The following is a 24420-nucleotide window of genomic DNA, read 5'->3' on the forward strand; positions in this document are numbered from 1 at the left end:
TGTCACTAACGCCCAGCCTTCAGGAGTTTGAAGCTCGTCACAGTCATTCAATCCCAGAATCCTACTCAGAATACCACAGACAAGGTTTAGACTTTCCGGATTCTCATGAATGCCGCCATCAATCCGGCTTATACCACGAAGATTCTAAGTAATGAATCTAAGAGATACTCATTCAATCTAATGTAGAACGGAGGTGGTTGTCAGGCACACGTTCATGGATTGAGGAAGGTGATGAGTGTCACGGATCATCACCTTCTCCATAATTAAGCGCGAATGAACATCTTAGATAAGAACAAGCGTGTTTGAATGGAAAATAAAGGAATTGTATTAATTCATCGAGACGCTGCAGAGCTCCTCACCCCCAACAATGGAGTTTAGAGACTCATGCCGTCAAAGTGTATAAAATTCAGATCTAAAAATGTCATGAGATACAAAATAAGTCTCTAAAAGTTGTTTAAATAGAAAACTAGTAACCTAGGTTTACAGAAAATGAGTAAACTAAGATAATTGGTGCATAAATCCACTTCTGGGGCCCACTTGGTGTGTGTTGGGGCTGAGACTAAAGCTATCCACGAGCTGAGGCTTTTCTTGGAGTTGAACTCCAAGTTATGACGTGTTTTGGGCGTTCAACTCCGGATCATGACGTGTTTCTGGCGTTTAACTCCAGACAGCAGCATGTACTTGGCGTTCAACGCCAAGTTACGTCGTCTATCTTCGCGCAAAGTATGGAGTATTATATATTGCTGGAAAGCCCTGGATGTCTTCTTTCCAACGCCGTTGAGAGCGCGCCAATTAGACTTCTGTAGCTCCAGAAAATCCATTTCGAGTGCAGGGAGGTCAGAATCCAACAGCATCAGCAGTCCTTTTTCAGCCTAACTCAGATTTTTGCTCAGCTCCCTCAATTTCAGCCAGAAAATACCTAAAATCACAGAAAAACACACAAACTCATAGTAAAGTCCAGAAATATGCTTTTTGCCTAAAAACTAATAATATTCTACTAAAAACCAATTAAAACATACTAAAATCTACATGAAATTACCCCCAAAAAGCGTATAAAATATCCGCTCATCATACGCTCAATTGCAATCTCAACTCTTTATCACAAGTTCACACAACTAACCAGCAAGTGCACTGGGTCGTCCAAGTAATAAACCTTACGCGAGTAAGGGTCGATCCCACGGAGATTGTTGGTATGAAGCAAGCTATGGTCATCTTGTAAATCTCAATCAGGAAGATTCAAATGGTTTTGGAGGATTAATGATAAATAAAACATAAAATAAAGATAGAGATACTTATGTAATTCATTGGTGAGAATTTCAGATAAGCGTATGGAGATGCTCTGTCCCTTCCGTCTCTCTGCTTTCCTACTGTCTTCATCCAATCCTTCTTACTCCTTTCCATGGCAGGCTGTATGTTGGGCATCACTGTTATCAATGGCTACAGTCCCGTCCTCTCAGTGAAAATGTTCAACGCGCTCTGTCACAGCACGGCTATTCAGCTGTTGGTTCTTGATCATGTTGGAATAGAATCCAGTGATTCTTTTGCGTCTGTCACTAACTCCCCACAATCGCGAGTTTGAAGCTCGTCACAGTCATTCAATCCTTGAATCATACTCAGAATACCACAGACAAGGTTTAGACCTTCCGGATTCTCTTGAATGCCGCCATCAATTCTAGCTTATACCACGAAGATTCTGATTAAGGGATCCAAGAGATATCCACTCAATCTAAGGTAGAACGGAGGTGGTTGTCAGGCACACGTTCATAGGTGAGAATGATGATGAGTGTCACGGATCATCACATTCATCAAGTTGAGGAACAAGTGATATCTTAGAACAAGAATAAGCCAAATTGAATAGAAGAACAATAGTAATTGCATTGATACTCGAGGTATAGCAGAGCTCCACACCTTAATCTATGGTGTGTAGAAACTCCAACGTTAAAAATACATAAGAACAAGGTCTAGGCATGGCCGAATGGCCAGCCTCCTAATGATCTAAGAACTAGACGTCCAAAGATGATCCTAAGATCTAAAGTGATCAAAAGATGTAAATACAATAGCAAAAGGTCCTATTTGTAGAGAACTAGTAGCTTAGGATTTACAAAGATGAGTAAATGACATAAAAATTCACTTCCGGGCCCACTTGGTGTGTGCTTGGGCTGAGCATTGAAGCTTTCATGTGTTAAACGCCAGCTTTTCTGCCAGTTCCGGCGTTTAACGCCGGGCAGTCTTGAGCTGATTTGGAACGCAAGTTTGGGCTATCAAATCTCGAGTAAAGTATGGACTATTATAATTGCTGGAAAGCCCAGGATGTCTACTTTCCAACGCAATTGAGAGCGCGCCAATTGGGCTTCTGTAGCTCCAGAAAATCCACTTCGAATGCAGGGACGTCAGAATCCAACAGCATCTGCAGTCCTTTTCAGCCTCTGAATCAGATTTTTGCTCAGGTCCCTCAATTTCAGCCAGAAAATACCTGAAATCACAGAAAAACACACAAACTCATAGTAAAGTCCAGAAAGTGAATTTTAACTAAAAACTAATAAAAATATAATAAAAACTAACAAAAATATACAAAAAATAATGCCAAAAAGCGTATAATTATCCGCTCATCAGGTAGCTACCCTACTTATTCAGCAACAACCAATATTTGATTTGATTTCCATTTTTAGCATTTAGCAACAACCATTACAAAACAGCAGCATATCAACAACAGTGCCATAACAAAACAGCAGCATAACAACAACAGCAGCTTAACAAGTCACTAAAATTAAATTCCAAATTCAAAACACTGATCAGTGATCACATGATGAGCGGATAATTTATATGCTTTTTGGCATTATTTTTAGGTAGTTTTAATATGATCTAGTTACTTTTAGGGATTTTTTTATTAGTTTTTATGCTAAATTCACATTTCTGGACTTTACTATGAGTTTGTGTGTTTTTCTATGATTTCAGGTATTTTTCGGCTGAAATTGAGTGACCTGAGCAAAACTCTGATAGGAGGCTGACAAAGGACTGCTGATGCTGTTGGAATCTGACCTCCCTGCACTCGAAATGGATTTTTTGAACGGCGTTGCAAAGTAGACATTCAGAGCTTTCCAGCAATATATAATAGTCCATACTTTATTCGAGATTAGACGACGCAAACTGGCGCTCAACGCCAGTTCTACGCTGCATTCTGGAGTCAAACGCTAGAAACACGTCACGAACCAGAGTTGAACGCCAAAAACACGTTACAACTTGGTGTTCAACTCCAAAAGAAGCCTTAGCTCGTGGATAGATCAAGCTCAGCCCAAGCACACACCAAGTGGGCCCTGGAAGTGGATTTCTGCATCAATTACTTACTTCTGTAAACCCTAGTAGCTAGTCTAGTATAAATAGGACTTTTTACTATTATATTTTCATCCTGGATTGTATTTTTGATCCTGTGATCACGTTTGGGGGCTGGCCATTCGGCCATGCCTGGACCTTTCACTTATGTATTTTCAACGGCGGAGATTCTACAAACCATAGATTAAGGGTGTGGAGCTCTGCTGTACCTCAAGTTTCAATGCAATTACTACTATTTTCTATTCAATTCGACTTATTCCTATTCCAAGATATTCGTTGCACTTCAACTTGATGAATGTGATGATCCGTGACACTCATCATCATTCTCACCTATGAACGCGCGTGACTAACAACCACTTCCGTTCTACCTTAGACCGGGCGCATATCTCTTGGATTCCTTAATCAGAATCTTTGTGGTATAAGCTAGAATTGATGGCGGCATTCATGGGAATCTGGAAAGTCTAACCTTGTCTGTGGTATTTCGAGTAGGATTCCGAGATTGAATGACTGTGACGAGCTTCAAACTCCTGAAGGCTGGGCGTTAGTGACAGACGCAAAAGAATTACGGGATTCTATTCCAGCCTGATTGAGAACCGACAGATGATTAGCCATGCTGTGACAGAGCATTTAGACCATTTTCACTGAGAGGATGGGATGTAGCCATTGACAACGGTGATTCCCTACATACAGCTTGCCATGGAAAGGAGTAAGAAGGATTGGATGAAAGCAGTAGGAAAGCAGAGATTCAACAGGGACAAGCATCTCCATATGCTTATTTGAAATTCCCACCATTAATTTACATAAGTATTTCTATCCTATTTTATTTATCTTTTAATTATCTAATCCAATCACATTTGAATCAGCCTGACTGAGACCTACAAGATGACCATAGCTTGCTTCATACCAACAATCTCCGTGGGATCGACCCTTACTCACGTAAGGTATTACTTGACGACCCAATACACTTGCTGGTTAGTTGAGCGAAGTTGTGAATTGAATTTTAGACACTATGATATTGAGCACCAAGTTTTTGGAGCCATTATTGGGGAATTAATTCCATACAACAATAAAGAGTACGAATCACAATTTCGTCCACCAAGTTTTTGGCGCCGTTGCCGGGGATTGTTCGAGTTTGGACAACTAACGGTTCATCTTGTTGCTCAGATTAGGTAGTTTTCTTTTTATTTTCTTTTCAAAAAAATTTTTTCAAAATTTTTCTTTTCTTTTTCGTTTTTCTAATAATGTTTTTCGAAAAAAAATAAAAATACAAAAAAATTCATAAAATCATAAAAACCAAAAATATTTTGTGTTTCTTGTTTGAGTCTTGAGTCAATTTTTAAGTTTGGTGTCAATTGCATGTTTTTAAAATTTATGCATTAGTTTTCGAAAATTCATGCATTCATAGTGTTCTTCATGATCTTCAAGTTGTTCTTGGTAAGTCTTCTTATTTGATCTTGATGAATTTTTGTTTTGTGTTTTTTATTATTTTTCATATGCATTTTTCGTTTGTTAGAGTCCATGCATTAAAGATTTCTAAGTTTGGTGTCTTGCATGTTTTCTTTGCATAAAATTTTTTTTTTCAAAATTATGTTCTTGATGTTCATCATGTTCTTCAAAGTGTTCTTGGTGTTCATCTTGACATTCATAGTGTTCTTGCATGCATCTTGTGTTTTGATCCAAAATTTTCATGTTTTGGGTCACTTTTGTGTTTTTCTCTCTCATCATTAAAAATTCAAAAATAAAAAAATATCTTTTCCTTATTTCTCTCCAAAATTTCAAAAATTTGAGTTGACTTAGTCAAAAATTTTTAAAATTAGTTATTTCTTGTAAGTAAAGTCAAATTTTCAATTTTAAAAATCTTATCTTTTCAAAATATTTTTCAAAAATCATATCTTTTTCATTTTTTCTATTTTTTTCGAAAATTTTGAAAATTATTTTTCAAAAATATTTTTCTTAACTTTATTTCATAATTTTCGAAAATTCACTAACAATTAATGAGATTGATTCAAAAATTTGAAGTTTGTTACTTTTTTGTTAAGAAAAGTTCAATCTTTAAATTCTAGAATCATATCTTTTAGTTTCTTGTTAGCTAAGTAATTAATTTTAATTTTAAAAATTAAATCTTTTTCAATCCTATCTTTTTATCATATCTTCTTATCTTATCTTTTTATCATATCTTTTTCAAAATTTTACCTTTTTCAAAAATTTAATTTCAAAATATCTTATCTAACTTCTTATCTTTTTATCTTTTCAAATTTGATTTTAATATCTTTTTTAACTAACTATTTGACTTTTTGTTTGTGTCTTATCTTTTTCAAAACCACCTAACTACTTCTCTCTATCTAATTTTTGAAAATATCTCATCCCTTTTTCAAAAATTCTTTTTAATTAATTAATTGTTTTAATTTTAATTATATCTTATCTTTAATTTTCGAAAATCACTAACTACTTTTTCAAAATTATTTTCGAAATTCTCTATCTCTCCTCTTATTCTATTTATTTATTTATTCACTAACACTTCTCTTCACCTCTCTTCATCTCCAATCACTGCCTCTATCCTCACCATTGTGATTGGATTCTCCACTTTTATTCCTTTCTTCTTCTACTAACAATAAGGAACCTCTTTACTGTGACATAGAGGATTCCTCTTTATTTTCTTGTTCTCTTCTTCCCTATATGAGCAGGAACAAGGAAAAAGGCATTCTTGTTGAAGCTGATCCTGAACCTGAAAGGACTCTGAAGAAGAAACTAAGAGAAGCTAAATTACAACAATCCAGAGACAACCTTTCTGAAATTTTCGAACAAGAGAAGGAGATGGCAGCCGAACCCAACAACAATAATGCAAGGAGAATGCTAGGTGAGTTCACTAAACCAACGTCCAAATTTGATGGAAGAAGCATCTCCATTCCGGCCATTGGAGCAAACAATTTTGAGCTGAAACCTCAATTAGTTGCTCTAATGCAACAGAACTGCAAGTTTCATGGACTTCCATCTGAAGATCCTTACCAATTTTTAACTGAGTTCTTGCAGATTTGTGAGACTGTAAAGACGAATGGAGTAGATCCTGAAGTCTACAGGCTCATGCTTTTCCTTTTTGCTGTAAGAGACAGAGCTAGAACATGGTTGGACTCACAACCTAAAGATAGCCTGGACTCCTGGGATAAGCTGGTCACGGCCTTCTTGGATAAATTCTTTCCTCCTCAAAAACTGAGCAAGCTTAGAGTGGATGTTCAGACCTTCAAGCAAAAAGATGGTGAATCCCTCTATGAAGCTTGGGAAAGATACAAGCAGATGACCAAAAAGTGTCCTTCTGACATGTTTTCAGAATGGACCATATTAGACATATTCTATTATGGTCTGTCTGAGTTCTCTAAAATGTCACTGGACCATTCTGCAGGTGGATCCATTCACTTAAAGAAAACGCCTGCAGAAGCTCAAGAACTTATTGACATGGTTGCAAATAACCAATTCATGTACACTTCTGAGAGGAATTCCGTGAATAATAGGACGCCTCAGAGGAAGGGAGTTCTTGAAATTGATGCTCTGAATGCCATATTGGCTCAGAACAAAGTATTGACTCAACAAGTCAACATGATCTCTCAAAGTCTGAATGGATGGCAAAATGCATCCAACAGTACTAAAGAGGTAGCTTCTGAAGAAGCTTATGATCCTGAGAACCCTGCAATGGCAGAGGTTAATTACATGGGTGAACCTTATGGAAACACCTATAATTCATCATGGAGAAATCATCCAAATTTCTCATGGAAGGATCAACAAAAGCCTCAACAAGGCTTTAATAATGGTGGAAGAAACAGGCTAAGCAATAACAAGCCTTTTCCATCATCTTCTCAGCAACAGACAGAGAATTCTGAACAGAGCCCCTCTAACTTATCAAACATAGTCTCTGATCTGTCTAAGGCCACTTCAAGTTTCATGAGTGAAACAAGATCCTCCATTAGAAATTTGGAGGCACAAGTAGGCCAGCTGAGTAAGAAAATCACTGAAACTCCTCCCAGTACTCTCCCAAGCAATACAGAAGAAAATCCAAGAGGAGAGTGCAAGGCCATTGATATAATTAATATGGCCGAAAGCACAAGGGAGGAGAAGGACGAAAATACTAGTGAGGAAGACCTCCTGGGACGTCTCTCAAGCAAGAAGGAGTTCCTTATTGAGGACCTAAAGGAATCTGAGGCTCATATAGAGACCATAGAGATTCCACTAAATCTCCTTCTGCCATTCATAAGCTCTGAAGACTATTCTTCCTCAGAAGAGGATGAAGATATGACTGGAGAGCAAGTTGCTCAATATCTAGGAGCCATCATGAAGCTGAATGCCAAGTTGTTTGGTAATGAGACTTGGGAAGGTGAACCTTCCTTGCTCATTAGTGAACTAGATACATGGGTTCAGAAAATCTTACCTCAAAAGAGACAAGATCTTGGCAAATTATCAATACCCTGTACCATAGGCACCATGACCTTTAACAAGGCTCTGTGTGACCTGGGGTCAGGAATAAATCTTATGCCACTCTCTATAATGGAGAAACTAGGGATCATTGAGGTACAGCCTGCCTTATTCTCATTACAATTGGCAGACAAGTCAGTAAGACAAGCTCATGGATTAGTAGAGGACATGTTAGTAAAGGTTGAAGGCCTTTACATCCCTGCTGATTTCATAATCTTAGACACTAGGAAGGAAGAGGATGAATGCATCATCCTTGGAAGACCTTTCTTAGCCACAACAGGTGTTGTAATAGATGTTAACAGAGGAGAATTAGTCCTTCAATTGAATGGGGACTACATTGTGTTTAAGGCACACGGCCATCCCTCTGTAATAAAAGAGAGTAAGCATGCAGAGCTTCTCTCAGTACAGAGTCCAAAAGAGCCCCACAATCAAACTCTAAGTTTGGTGTTGGGAGGCCACAACCAAACTCTAAGTTTAGTGTTGAGAAGACCCCACATTCAAACTCTAAGTTTGGTGTTGGGAAACCTTCGTCATGCTCTGAACTTCTCTAAGGCTCCATGAGAGCCCACTGTCAAGCTAGTGACATTAAAAGGGCGCTTGTTGGGAGGCAACCCAATTTTTATTTATCTAATTTTATTTTTATTTAATTGTTATTTTGTGTTTTAGTAGGTTCATGATCATGTGGAGTCACGAAAAAAATTATTAAAATTAAAAACAGAATCAAAAACAGCAGAAGAAAAATCACACCCTGGAGGAAGGACTTACTGGCGTCTAAATGCCAGTAAGGTGCAATGCCAGTAAGGTGCATCTGGCTGGCATTCAACGCCAGAACAGAGTATGGATCTGGCGCTGAACGCTAGAAACAAGCAACATCCTGGCGTTTGAACGCCAGGAATATGCACTGAGGAAAGCTGGCGCTGAACGCCAGTAACAAGCATGGAACTGGCGTTCAACGCCAGAAACATGCTACACATGGGCGTTGAATGCCCAAAACGTGCGCCACTTCGGCGTTTAAATGCCAGAATGGTATGCTAAGGCATTTTACATGCCTAATTGGTGCAGGGATGTAAATCCTTGACACCTCAGGATCTATGGACCCCACAAGATCATCTCAGGATCTATGGACCCCACAGGATCCCCACCTAACATATTCTCCCCTCTTCTCAACATTCATTCTCTTTCCAATAAACACTCTTCCCAAAAACCCTTCACCAATCACCTCAATCTCTCTTCCCAATTACCCCATTCACCACTCACATCCATCCACTCTTCCCCAAAAACCCCATCTACCTTCAAAATTCAAAATCTTTCCCACCCAAACCCACCCTAAATGGCCGAACCTACCCTCTCCCCTCTCCCTATATATACCCCTCCATTCTACTTCATTTTCACACAACACAACCCCTCTTCTATATCTTGACCGAAACCTACACCTCCCCTTCTCCTCCATATTTTCTTCTTCTTCTTCTTCTTTTCTTTCTTCTCTTGCTCGAGGGCGAGCAATATTTTAAGTTTGGTGTGGTAAAAGCATAAGCTTTTTGTTTTTCCATAACCATTGATGGCACCCAAGGCCGGAGAATCCTCTAGAAAAGGGAAAAGGAAGACAAAAGCTTCCACCTCCGAGTCATGGGAGATGGAAAGATTCATCTCCAAAGCCCATCAAGACCACTTCTATGATGTTGTGGCCAAGAAGAAGGTGACCCCTGAGGTCCCTTTCAAGCTCAAGAAAAATGAGTATCCGGAGATCTGACATGAGATCCAAAGAAGAGGTTGGGAAGTTCTAACCAACCCCATTCAACAAGTCGGGATTTTAATGGTTCAAGAGTTATATGCCAATGCATGGATCACTAGGAACTATGATCAAAGTATGAACCCGAATCCAAAGAACTATCTTACAATGGTTCGGGGGAAATACTTAGATTTTAGTCCAGAAAATGTGAGGTTGGCATTCAACTTGCCCATGATGCAAGGAGATGCACACCCTTACACTAGAAGGGTCAACTTTAATCAAAGGTTGGACCAAATCCTTATGGATATATGTGTGAAAGGAGCTCAATGGAAAAGAGACTCCAAAGGCAAGCCGGTTCAACTAAGAAGATTGGACCTCAAGCCTGTGGCTAGAGGATGGTTGGAGTTCATTCAACGCTCCATCATCCCCACTAGCAACCGATCTGAAGTTACTGTAGATCGAGCCATCATGATTCATAGCATCATGATTGGAGAGGAAGTAGAAGTTCATGAAGTCATCTCCCATGAATTCTACAAAATAGCCGATAAGTCCTCTACTTTGGCAAGGCTAGCTTTTCCTCATCTTATTTTCCATCTATGTTACTCAGCTGGAGTTATCATAGAAGGAGACATCCTCATTGAGGAGGACAAGCCCATCACTAAGAAAAGGATGGAGCAAACAAGAGAGCCCACTCATGGAGCCCAAGGGACGCATGAGGAAGCTCATCACCAAGAAATCCTGGAGATGCCTCAAGGGATGCACTTTCCTCCCAACAACTATTGGGAACAACTCAGTACTTCCTTAGAAGATTTGAGTTACAATGTGGAACAATTAAGGGTGGAACATCAAGAGCACTCCATCATTCTCCATGAAATAAGAGAAGATCAAAGAGCAATGAGGGAGGAGCAACAAAGGCAAGGAAGGGACATAGAAGAGCTTAAGGACATCATTGGTCCTTCAAGAAGAAGACGCCACTAAGGTGGACTCATTCCTTGTTCTTATATTTTTCTGCTTTTCGGTTTTTATGTCATATGTTCATCTATGTTTTGTGTCTCTACTTCATGATCATTAGTAGTTAGTAACTATGTCTTAAAGTTATAAATAATTCCATGAATCCTTCACCTCTCTTAAAAGAAAAATGTTTCTAATTCAAAAGAACAAGAAGTACATGAATTTCGAAATTATCCTTGAATTTAGTTTAATTATATTGATGTGGTGACAATACTTTCTGTTTTCTGAATGAATGCTTGAACAATGCATATTTTTTATCTTGTTGTTTATGAATGTTAAAATTGTTGGCTCTTGAAAGAATGATGAACCAAGAGAAATGTTATTGATGATCTGAAAAATCATGAAATTGATTCTTGAAGCAAGAAAAAGCAGTGAAAAAGCAAAAACTTGCGAAAAAAATGGCAAAAAAAATAGAAAGAAAAAGAAAAAGCAAGCAGAAAAAGCCAATATCCCTTAAAACCAAAAGGAAAGGGTAAAAGGATCCAAGGCTTTGAGCATCAATGGATAGGAGGGCCCAAGGAAATAAAATCCAGGCCTAAGTGGCTAAATCAAGCTGGCTCTAACCATGTGTTTGTGGCATGAAGGTCCAAGTGAAAAGCTTGAGACTGAGTGGTTAAAGTCGTGATCCAAAGCAAAAAGAGTGTGCTTAAGAGCTCTGGACATCTCTAACGGGGGACTCTAGCAAAGCTGAGTCACAATCTGAAAAGGTTCACCCAGTCATGTGCCGGTGGCATTTATGTATCCGGTGGTAATACTGGAAAACAAAATGCTTAGGGTCACGGCCAAGACTCATAAAAATAGCTGTGTTCAAGAATCAACATACTTAACTAGGAGAATCAATAACACTATCCGAAATTCTAAGTTCCTAGAGAAGCCAATCATTCTAAACTTCAAAGGAAAAAGTGAGATGCCAAAACTGTTCAGAAGCAAAAAGCTACAAGTCCCGCTTATCTAATTAGAATTAATATTCATTGATTTTTTGGAATTTATAGTATATTCTCTTCCTTTTATCCTAATTGATTTTCAGTTGCTTGGGGACAAGCAACAATTTAAGTTTGGTATTGTGATGAGCGGATAATTTATACGCTTTTTGGCATTGTTTTTAGGTAGTTTTAGTATGATCTAGTTACTTTTAGGGATGTTTTTATTAGTTTTTTTGCTAAATTCACATTTCTGGACTTTACTATGAGTTTGTGTGTTTTTCTATGATTTCAGGTATTTTCCGGCTGAAATTGAGGGACCTAAGCAAAACTCTGATAGGAGGCTGACAAAGGACTGCTGATGCTGTTGGAATCTGACCTCCCTGCACTCTAAATGGATTTTCTGGAGCTACAGAACTCTAAATGGCGTGCTTTCAATGGCGTTGGAAAGTAGACATCTAGAGCTTTCCAGAAATATATAATAGTTCATACTTTATTTAATATTAGACGACGCAAACTGGCGCTCAACGCCAGTTCTATGCTGCATTCTGGAGTCAAATGCCAGAAACACGTCACGAACCAGAGTTGAACACCAAAAACACGTTACAACTTGGCATTCAACTCCAAAAGAAGCCTTAGCTCGTGGATAGATCAATCTCAGCCCAAGCACACACCAAGTGGGCCCTGGAAGTGGATTTCTGCATCAATTACTTACTTCTGTAAACCCTAGTAGCTAGTCTAGTATAAATAGGACTTTTTACTATTATATTTTCATCCTAGATTGTATTTTTGATCCTATGATCACGTTTGGGGGCTGGCCATTCGGCCATGCCTGGACCTTTCACTTATGTATTTTCAACGGTGGAGTTTCTACACACCATAGATTAAGGGTGTGGAGCTCTGCTGTACCTCAAGTTTCAATGCAATTACTACTATTTTCTATTCAATTCGACTTATTCCTATTCTAAGATATTCGTTGCACTTCAACTTGATGAATGTGATGATCCGTGACACTCATCATCATTCTCACCTATGAACGCGCGTGACTGACAACCACTTCTGTTCTACCTTAGACCGGGTGCATATCTCTTGGATTCCTTAATCAGAATCTTCGTGGTATAAGCTAGAATTGATGGCGGCATTCATGGGAATCCGGAAAGTCTAACCTTGTCTGTGGTATTTCGAGTAGGATTCTGGGATTGAATGACTGTGACGAGCTTCAAACTCCTGAAGGCTGGGCATTAGTGACAGACGCAAAAGAATCACGGGATTCTATTCCAGCCTGATTGAGAACCGACAGATGATTAGCCGTGCTGTGACAGAGCATTTGGACCATTTTCACTGAGAGGATGAGATGTAGCCATTGACAACGGTGATGCCCTACATATAGCTTGCCATGGAAAGGAGTAAGAAGGATTGGATGAAAGCAGTAGGAAAGCAGAGATTCAACATGGACAAGCATCTCCATACGCTTATCTGAAATTCCCACCATTAATTTACATAAGTATTTCTATCCTATTTTATTTATCTTTTAATTATCTAATCCAATCACATTTGAATCAGCCTGACTGAGACCTACAAGATGACCATAGCTTGCTTCATACCAACAATCTCCGTGGAATCGACCCTTACTCACGTAAGGTATTACTTGGACGACCCAGTACACTTGCTGGTTAGTTGAGTGAAGTTGTGAATTGAATTTTAGACACTATGATATTGAGCACCAAGTTTTTGGAGCCATTATCGGGGAATTAATTCCATACAACAATAAAGAGTACGAATCACAATTTCGTCTACCATCACACAATCACAGTGCCATAACAAAACAACAGCATAACAACAACAGTAGCTTAACAAGTCACTTACCACAAATTCTAAATTCAAAACACTAATCAGTGATCGCAGAATCACAATACCAAAACAAAACAACAGCATAACAATAACATCAACATAATAAGTAACAACCACAGCATGATTACAAAAGATGATGGAAATCAAAATCTTGAAACAGAGTAACAGACTCAACAGAAAAGAGTAAATCACAGTTTTATTAACCTTCCACTGACAGCATGAAGTCGACGGCGAGACAACGAAGACACGATGGCCAGACAATGACGACACCACGGCATACCAGCTGGAGGCCTTGAGCAGAAATTTTCACGTAGGAATGGACGACGTGCCGAGCGAGAAGGGAAGGTTTAGCCGTATGTGATTGGACAGGGGGAGGAGGAGGTTGCGGAGACGCCAACAATGGTTTCGTCCAGGAAGTTGGATTTTTGGGTTGGGAAGGAGCTAGGGCATGCTGTGCGTTTGTCTTTTGAATGAGGGGGTGTTTGGTGGGGTGAGGGGGGTTAACTCACGTGGGGTGGGTGACTAGGTGGGGGTTTGGGTTTTTTTTTAACAAAATCAAAACGACGTCGTTTCATATGAACCGATCGATTTCCGGTCCGGTCCAAATAGCCGGTTCAATAGTTCTTCAGCGGTTTAAGCAGGAAGACCGAACTATTTTTTACGTAGTTCCTGATTGAACTGGTTTGATCAACCGATCCGGTCCAATTTTCAAAATTGTAATTAGTTAGGTCAAAATTGTAATTAGAATAAAATTTTGGTCCTAAATAAAAATTATAGTCAAAGTTAGAAGTAAAACGGGAAAAAGCGATAACTAAAACAAGTAAATAAATTAATAAAGGATAAAATGGTTTTTTAGGCTCCTAAGGATAAAATTGGTATTAATTAAAATTATTAGGCGTAATTTGGTCATAGAAAAATACTAGGGTTAATTCGTTAAAATTTCGATACTAAATAAGATTAAACGAAAAATCTAGAATACCTAGGGGTAAAATGGTAATTTTGCACACAAAGTAAATTATAAGAATGGTTAATTAACTTAACTAAGGGTAAGAAGGTCATTTAGAAAACATATGAGAGTAAAATGATAAAGTATTAACATTAGTGATAAAAGTGTCACTACAAAGCTTAAAGTAAACTAGAAAAAGAGAAGTTATGTACAAAATAGCAAAAAAGATTGAATATATATATATATATATATATATATATATATATATGTGACACAAGGCTAGAGAAATTTAAAGTGAAGAGACTGGGCACAAGTTCTTATAAAAGAAGGGTAGAAAAATCCCTTAGGGAGAAAAGTTTATTGAAATGTCTCAAGAAAAAGGAAATTGTAAACCACAAGGTGTTACAGGTTGTATGGAGGCAGGTATTACCCATTGACTGCTAAAACTTTGTTTTCTATTTGTGCGTATATTATGGCATCAAGCTTTGCAACGATTGCTTGTTGTCACAGATTGGTGGTATTTTAACCACATGACACATATACACAGACTGACTCAAATGGGAAAACCATATCTAGGACTAGTTCCTTGGTAATGTCAGGGTTGCGAGAAATAAACCGATAGGTGAGCTCATAGCCTCATAGGACCAGACATGCATCATATTTGATTGCTGTAATTCTTTGTGATTGTGATTTATCTCTTCTTCATGTTTTATGTGCTTGATTACCATTCTGCTATATACTTATGCTTATACTTGTTTGTGTGACTTACCGACATAACTACGCAAATCCTTAGACTTAGGCTGTGGCACCCCTTAGTTTTTTGTTTAGTATCCTGCTGGAAACCTTATGTTTTCACCCCCTTAGTTTTCCCTATTCCGCAGATGGGAACCGGCGTGATCTTCGTTGAGTCCCTAGCACTTGGACAGGTAAACAGCGACAACATCACTGTGCTGAAGTAAATGGAGTCACTCTGACCACTAATGTAAGCCCTGAAGTAGCGCTTGACAACTAGCATTGGGCATAATGTGCTAGAAGTCGAGTCGTTACACTTTGTAGGTCACCCCCTACCTTCCATACAACTGGACCGGAGGTCACAAAGGTCACCAGCCCAGCACTACAAGGAAAGTGTTGAATACTGTCAAATTTATCGTTGCAGAGTAGTAACATCTTTACCGGCAAATTTACAGGCAGTTTAGGCATGGAATTCGTAATGTCAAAATATTATTGGTAGATTATAGTTTCTGATGGTAAATTTACCGGTAATAATTGAAGGAAAAATAAAAAAATAGGCGCGATAATGAGGGTCAGATTTACCGTCGAAACACACTTAGTGGAACGCTGCGTCTTGATAACCCACAACATATTACTGTAGGATTTATCCGCCGGTAAATTCGACGGTAATTGTGTCCTAAATTCGGACCGCAAACCCTCTTCTCCCTCATTTGAATTTCTCTCTCTCTCTCTCTTTCTCTCTCTATAAACCTCCCGCGTCCCACTCTCTCTCTCTAAACCTTTTGCCTCTCATTCTCTCTCTATCCCTCTCATCTCTCTAGCATCCCCCTCTTCTCTGAAAGCCCCTCCGACGCCTGTAGCCTCCGCTTTGTCAGCACTATTCATCAGCTCTATTCATCACTGTTGCTGCTGCCGGATTCTGCCCCGCTACTGCTGCTGGCGCTTCTGCCACCCTCTTCTTCTCGGTGCTGGTGCTCAGGTAATGTTTCTGAACTTCTCTTTTTCTAAAACAGGAATAAGGTCTAATTTTTTATTATAATTTTGGTTTTGATTTGTTGTAATTTGTTATTATAATTTTGTGTTCATTATTTTATTTCTGATTTATTCTGATTTGTTATTATAATTTTCTGTTCATTATTTGATTCTGATTTGTTATTATAATTCTGTGTTCATTATGTTGGTTCTGATTTGTTATTTTAATTGTGTTTGTTATTTGATTCTGATTTGTTATTATAAGTTTATTTTGATTTGTTATTATAATTGTGTTCGTTATTTGATTCTGATTTGTTATTCTAAGTTTGTTTCTTATTTGTTATTATAATTTTGTGGTCGTTATTTGGTTCTGATTTGTTCTTATTCTAATTAAAACATATTTTGAGGTGTTGTTAATTAAATTATTGGTTTGATTATGAACAAATTAAAACACTTAAGTAGTTAGAAACTCAACTAATTAGTTAACTGATTAAGTTATTTTGGATATGTTGTGTCTGTCTATAAGTTTTAATTCATGACTAAGGTTGTTTGGATTTGTGTGAACCTTAAAGGTGGATATATGTCTAACGTTAGGGGAGGTTATGCTGAATTTTTTTCCAAAATTTAAAGTATCTATGAATTTTATCTTTTTTATTACATTGTTTTTGTGACTAGTGTTAATTGATATTCTCTTTGCAGACATGACGAGAGGTAGAGGTATCACAAATTGACTACGTGGAATGGTCTTTGATTACCAAGTAATTTGTCCAAGTTGCTTGAACTGTGTGCAAATTTTACTAAATTATTATTCAAACTTTTAATCATTTCATTTAGTCTTTCATTTTCAGCAATGAGTTCTTGAGAAGGGTCAACGATGTGCTTTCCTTTGAATTTTTCAATTTCAAATTTTAGAAATCTATTTTCTTCAACAAGATCAATAGCACATTTGGTTTTTTTCACCTTTTCTTTCAAAAAATCATTTTCTTCTTTCAATGTTTTATTTTTAGAATTGCATTTATTGTATTTATTCAACGATTTTTCAGAATGGTGAGTGAGATCATCAATAATAACATGTAAATCTTCAATGGACAAGTCAAAGTAATTTACCTCATCTAATTGATCATGACCAGCTATAAAACAGATTTGTTCTTCATATTCGGAGTCTTTATCCTCATCCGAATCATTCTCTAGATACTCCCATAATGATCACTTTCTTCTTTTCTTTCTTTACCTTATCTTTTTTCTTGAGCTTTAGGCAGTTGTACTTAAAGTGTTCTACCTCCTTGCAATGGTGACTTTGCTTAAGTCCTTCTTTCTTTGAACTTGATCCCTTGTACTTGTCTTTACTCCTCATTAGCCTTCTTAATCTCCTAGCAAAAAAGAGATTCATCATCTAAAAAACTATCATTGGAATCATCATCCAATGATTTAAATTTTGATTTTAGGGTCACTCTTTTCTTTTTTGTATCTTGGCTGGTGTTTGTAGTCAGTTTTTGTTAAAGGAATTAAGGTTATTGCTCTCGGTTAGGACAATAGCTTTTGTTTTTCATTCTTTTGTAAGGCTTCTAAGGACTTTTCTCACAAGAGTTTGTTCAATGTGCGTCATGTCCATAGCATCCAAGCTATTTATGATGATTGAGAATCTCTCAAACATCTCATTAATATTTTCTCCATCCTTAATGGAAAATATTTCATACTATTTTTGCAACATATCAATTCTTGTTTCTTTGACTTGTTTGATACCTTCTTGTGTAACTTGGAGTTTATCACAAATCCCGCTCTGCTATGTCTGACCTTTTCCTAGGCAGGTGTCGTTTTGCGGGGATGGAAACCATGCACGTTGTCGCAGCCCAGGGCCATTCGGCAGCCCAGTACACAGCGGCGATGATGCTGATGCTACGCGACGACGTCGAGTCAAAGAACAAGGGCTTACAAACATTTTGTGGGCTTGAGGCGGCCGGTGCCCTAACAAACTGCAAATTGGTGTTTCGCAGCATTGTCCAAGGGATGTGGAGACACCTGCATTGCCTGCCAATGATAAACGCAGAGAATCAAGTCTGTTCTTCGCATGCATGTTGATAAGCGGATAATTTATACGCTTTTTGGCATTGTTTTTAGTATGTTTTAGTTAGTTTTTGGTATATTTTTATTAGTTTTTAGTTAAAATTCACTTTTCTGGACTTTACTATGAGTTTGTGTGTTTTTCTGTGATTTCAGGTATTTTCTGGCTGAAATTGAGGGACCTGAGCAAAAATCTGATTCAGAGGCTGAAAATGACTGCAGATGCTGTTGGATTCTGACCTCCCTGCACTCGAAGTGGATTTTCTGGAGCTACAGAAGCCCAATTGGCGCGCTCTCAACGGCGTTGGAAAGTAGACATCCTGGGATTTCCAGCAATGTATAATAGTCCATACTTTGCCCGAGATTTGTTGGCCCAAACTGGCGTTCCAAATCAGCTCAAAACTGCCCGGCGTTAAACGCCGGAACTGGCACAAGAATGGGAGTTAAACGCCCAAACTGGCACAAAAGCTGGCGTTTAACTCCAAGAGAAGTCTCTACACGAAAATGCTTCAATGTTCAGCCCAAGCACACACCAAGTGGGCCCGGAAGTGGATTTTTATGTCATTTACTCATTTCTGTAAACCCTAGGCTACTAGTTCTCTACAAATAGGACCTTTTGCTATTGTATTTTCATCTTTAGATCTTTGAATCTTTAGATCTTTGAATCTTTGGATCCTTGATCATTTTGAGTCTTTTGATCATGTTTTGGAGGCTGGCCATTCGGCCATGCCTAGACCTTGTTCTTATGTATTTTCAACAGTGGAGTTTCTACACACCATAGATTAAGGTGTGGAGCTCTGCTGTACCTCGAGTATTAATGCAATTACTATTGTTCTTCTATTCAATTCAGCTTGTTCTTATTCCAAGATATTCATTCGCACTCAAGAACTTGATGAATGTGATGATTATGTGACGCTCATCATCATTCTCACTTATGAACGCGTGCCTGACAACCACTCCCGTTCTACAAGCAAACAAGGCTTGAATGTTTATCTCTTGGATTCTTTAATCGGAATCTTCGTGGTATAAGCTAGAATTGATGGCGGCATTCAAGAGAATCCGGAAGGTCTAAACCTTGTCTGTGGTATTTTGAGTAGGATTCAATGATTGAATGACTGTGACGAGCTTCAAACTCCTGAAGGCTGGGCGTTAGTGACAGACGCAAAAGAATCAATGGATTCTATTTCAACCTGATTGAGAACCGACAGATGATTAGCCGTGCTGTGACAGGGTGCGTTGAACATTTTCACTGAGAGGACGGGACTGTAGCCACTGACAACGGTGATGCCCAACATACAGCTTGCCATGGAAAGGAGTAAGAAGGATTGGATAAAGACAGTAGGAAAGCAGAGAGACGGAAGGGACAAAGCATCTTCATACGCTTATCTGAAATTCTCACCAATGAAATACATAAGTATCTCTATCTTTATCTTTATGTTTTATTCGTATATCATCCATAACCATCTGAATCTGCCTGACTGAGATTTACAAGGTGACCATAGCTTGCTGGTGCACGAAATTGCAATCACACTTTTGCAATCCCGCACAACTAACCAGCAAGTGCACTGGGTCGTCCAAGTAATACCTTGCGTGAGCAAGGGTCGATCCCACGGAGATTGTCGGCTTGAAGCAAGCTATGGTTATCTTGTAAATCTTAGTCAGAATATCAGAAATTATCAGGATTGATTGTAAAAAGCAAAAGAACATGAAATGGTTACTTGTTCAGCAGTAATGGAGAATAGGTTGAGCCTTTGGAGATGCTCCATCTTCTGAATCTCTGCTTTCCTACTGTCTTCTTCATCAAACACGCAAGGCTCCTTCCATGGCAAGCTGTATGTAGGGTTTCACCGTTGTCAGTGGCTACCTCCCATCCTCTCAGTGAAAATGTTCCTATGCTCTGTCACAACATGGCTAATCAGCTGTCGGTTCTCGGTCAGGCCGGAATAGAATCCATCGATCCTTTTGCGTCTGTCACTAACGCCCCGCCTGCTAGGAGTTTGAAGCACGTCACAGTCATTCAGTCATTGAATCCTACTCAGAATACCACAGACAAGGTTTAGACCTTCCGGATTCTCTTGAATGCCGCCATCAGTTCTAGCTTATACCACGAAGATTCTTGTTAAGGAATCCAAGAGATATCTACTCAATCTAAAGTAGAACAGAGGTGGTTGTCAGGCACATGTTCATAGTTGAGAATGATGATGAGTGTCACGGATCATCACATTCATCCGGGTTAAGAGCAAGTGATATCTGATGTGTGGAAAACGATCCAACACAAAACTCACCGGCAAGTGTACCGGGTCGCATCAAGTAATAATAACTCACATGAGTGAGGTCGATCCCACAGGGATTGAAGGATTGAGCAATTTTAGTTTAGTGGGTGGTTTAGTCAAGCGAATCAAGTGTTGGTTGAGTGATTTGTGTTTATCAGAAATTAAATGACAGTAAATGTAAAGGGGGAAGGGAGAAATGCAGTAAAATAAAGAACAGAAGAGTAAAAGTGCAGAAACTTAAAGAGCAAGAAAGTAAATGACTGAAACTTAAAGTGCAAGAAACTTAAATTGCAGTAACTTAAATGGCAAGAAAGATAAATTGCTGAATGTAAAGGGGAATTGAGGAATGGGATTGCAGGATCTAAACAAGAAGAAGTAAATTGCAGTAAATGCCCCTTACTGGCGTTTTTTTGCCAGTAAGCTCATTTTCTCTGCTTTTTGAGCTGAATCCTTCTGTAACTCTGTGAATTCCTTCATTTTTGATACTTGCCTCTGTAAGAACTAATCATATAACCTCCTAATGACTGGGTTGCCTCCCAGCAAGCGCTTCTTTACTGTCTTTAGCTGGACCTTCACTGAGAATCACTCAAGTCTCAGTTTTGAGCATTCCTGCTCAAAATTGCTCTCAAGATAATGCTTGATTCTCTGTCCATTAACAATGAACTTTTTGTCAGAATCAATATCTTGAAGCTCAACATATCCATATGGTGACACTCCTGTGATCACATACGGACCCCTCCACCGGGATTTGAGTTTTCCTGGGAACAATTTGAGCCTGGAGTTGAAGAGCAAATCTTTTTGTCCTGGCTCAAAGACTCTGGTTGACAATTTCTTGTCATGCCACTTCTTTGCCTTTTCCTTATAAATTTTTGCATTTTCAAAGGCATTGAGTCTGAACTCCTCTAGCTCATTTAACTGGAGCAATCTTTTTTCACCAGCTAACTGAGCATCCATGTTTAGGAATCTGGTTGCCCAGTAGGCTTTATGTTCCAGTTCCACAGGCAAATGACAGGCCTTCCCATACACCAGTTGGTATGGAGAGGTTCCTATAGGAGTCTTGAATGCTGTTCTGTATGCCCACAGAGCATCATCCAAGCTCTTTGCCCAATCCTTTCTTCGGGCTATCACAGTCCGTTCTAGGATTCTTTTTAGCTCTCTGTTAGAGACTTTAGCTTGCCCATTTGTCTGTGGATGATACGGAGTCGCCACTTTATGGCTAATTCCGTATCTAACCATAGCAGAGTATAGCTGTTTATTGCAGAAATGAGTACCCCCATCACTGATTAGTACTCTGGGAACACCAAATCTGCTGAAGATGTGTTTCTGGAGGAACTTTAGCACGGTCTTAGTATCATTAGTGGGTGTAGCAATTGCTTCTACCCACTTAGATACATAGTCCACTGCCACCAGAATGTAAGTGTTTGAGTATGATGGTGGGAATGGCCCCATGAAGTCAATTCCCCATACATCAAACAATTCTATCTCTAATATCCCTTGTTGAGGCATGGCATATCCGTGAGGCAGGTTACCAGCTCTTTGGCAACTGTCACAGTTACTGGTGCGCAAAATTGTGAACAATACTTTTTCACAACTCAAATAATCCCCGGTAATGGCTCCAAGAACTTGGTGGCTCAATACCATGGCATTACACAACTTCGCACAACTAACCAGCAAGTGCACTGGGTCGTCCAAGTAATAAACCTTACGTGAGTAAGGGTCGATCCCACGGAGATTGTTAGTATTGAAGCAAGCTATGGTCATCTTGTAAATCTTAGTCAGGCAAACTCAGATGTATATGGTGATGAACGAAAATAACATAAAAGATAAGGATAGAGATACTTATGTATATCATTGGTGTAAGAGCTTCAGACAAGTGTATGAAGATGCCTTCCCTTCCGTCTCTCTGCTTTCCTAATGCCTTCATCCATCCTTTCTTACTCCTTTCCATGGCAAGCTCGTGTAGGGTTTCACTGTTGTCAGCAGCTACCTCCCATCCGCGCAGTGAAAGCTAATGCACACACTCTGTCACAGTGCTGCCAATCACCGGTTTGGTTCCCTCCCCTACCGGAATAGAATAACTCTTTTGCGTCTGTCACTAACGCCCAGTAGGTTACAGGTTTGAAGCACGTCACAGTCATTCAATCATTGAATCCTACTCAGAATACCACAGACAAGGTTAGACCTTCCGGATTCTCTTGAATGCCGCCATCAGTTCTTGCCTATACCACGAAGATTCCGAAGAATCCAAGAGATATTCACTAAGCCTCAGATGCTTGTAGAACAAGAATGGTTGTCAGTCACCTTGTTCATGGGTGAGAATGGTGATGGGCGTCAATCATCACCTTCATCATGTTGAAGAACAAGTGATATCTTGGATAAAGAACAAGCGGAATTGAATGGAAGAACAATAGTAATTGCATTAATACTCGAGGTACAGCAGAGCTCCACACCTTAATCTATGGTGTGTAGAAACTCCACCGTTGAAAATATATAAGAACAAGGTCTAGGCATGGCCGTGAGGCCAGCCCTCCAATGATCTAAGAACTAGATGTCCGAAGATAGCTACCAAGATGATTTTAATACAATAGTAAAAGGTCCTACTTATAGAAAACTAGTACATAGATGAGTAAATGACATAAAAATCCACTTCCGGGCCCACTTGGTGTGTGCTTGGGCTGAGCAATGAAGCTTTTTTCGTGTAGAGACTCTCCTTGGAGTTAAACGCCAGCTTTAGTGCCAGTTTGGGCGTTTAACTCCCAATCAGGTGCCAGTTCCGGCGTTTAACGCTGGAATTCCTTGAGGTGACTTTGAACGCCGGTTTGGGCCATCAAATCTTGGGCAAAGTATGGACTATTATATATTGCTGGAAAGCCCAGGATGTCTACTTTCCAACGCCGTTGAGAGCGAGCCAATTGGGCTTCTGTAGCTCCAGAAAATCCACTTCGAGTGCAGGGAGGTCAGAATCCAACAGCATCTGCAGTCCTTTTGAGTCTCTGGATCAGATTTTTGCTCAGGTCCCTCAATTTCAGCCAGAAAATACCTGAAATCACAAAAAAACACACAAACTCATAGTAAAGTCTAGAAAAGTGAATTTTAACTAAAAACTAATAAAAATATACTAAAAACTAACTAGATCATATCAAAAACATACTAAAAACAATGCCAAAAAGCATACAAATTATCCGCTCATCACAACACCAAACTTAAATTGTTGCTTGTCCCCAAGCAACTGAAAATCAAATAAGATAAAAGGAAGAGAATATGCAATGAATTCCAAAAACATCTGTGAAGATCAGTATTAATTAGATGAGCGGGGCTTTTAACTTTTTGCCTCTGAACAGTTTTGGCATCTCAATCTATCCTTTGAAATTCAGAATGGTTGGCTTCTTTAGGAACTTAGAATCCAGATAGTGTTAATGATTCTCCTAGTAAAGTATGATGATTCTTGAACATAGCTATTTATTGAGTCTTGGCTGTGGCCCAAAGCACTCTGTCTTTCCAGTATTACCACCGGATACATACATGCCACAGACACATAATTGGGTGAACCTTTTCAGATTGTGACTTAGCTTTGCTAAAGTCCCCAATTAGAGGTGTCCAGGGTTCTTAAGCACACTCTTATTTGCCTTGGATCACAACTCTTATTATTATTTTTTTTCGTTTTCTTTTTTTCTCTTTTTTTTTCGGTTTTTTTTTTTTTTTTTTTGAATAGCAATGCTTTTTCTTGCTTCAAGAATCATTTTATTGATTTTTCAGATCCTCAATAACATGTCTCCTTTTTCATCATTCTTTCAAGAGCCAACATTCATGAACCACAAATTCAAGATACATATGCACTGTTTAAGCATACATTCAGAGAACAAAAATATTGCCACCACATCAAAATAATTAAACTATTATAAAATTCAAAATTCATGCAATTCTTCCTTTTTCAATTAAGCACATTTTTATTCAAGAAAGGTGATGGATTCATAGGACGTTCATAACTTTAAGGCATAGACACTAAGACACTAATGATCATAAGACACAAGCATGGATAACATAAAGCACTAAAATTCGAAAAACAAAGGAATAAAGAACAAGGAAATCAAGGAATGGGTCCACCTCAGTGATGGCGGCTCTTCCTTGCTTTTG

General features: G+C 38.7%; 1 non-coding gene across 1 annotated transcript; it reads right to left on the reverse strand.

Annotated features, from left to right (window-relative positions):
• Window positions 1-6543: 6543 nt before the first annotated feature.
• On the reverse strand, window positions 6544-6647 carry LOC130959216 (small nucleolar RNA R71). Its single transcript, XR_009078311.1, has one exon. It is a non-coding gene; the product is annotated as a small nucleolar RNA R71 (small nucleolar RNA).
• Window positions 6648-24420: the final 17773 nt, after the last annotated feature.

Source organism: Arachis stenosperma, chromosome 10 (assembly GCF_014773155.1).
Source record: "Arachis stenosperma cultivar V10309 chromosome 10, arast.V10309.gnm1.PFL2, whole genome shotgun sequence".
Classification (NCBI taxonomy): domain Eukaryota; kingdom Viridiplantae; phylum Streptophyta; class Magnoliopsida; order Fabales; family Fabaceae; genus Arachis; species Arachis stenosperma.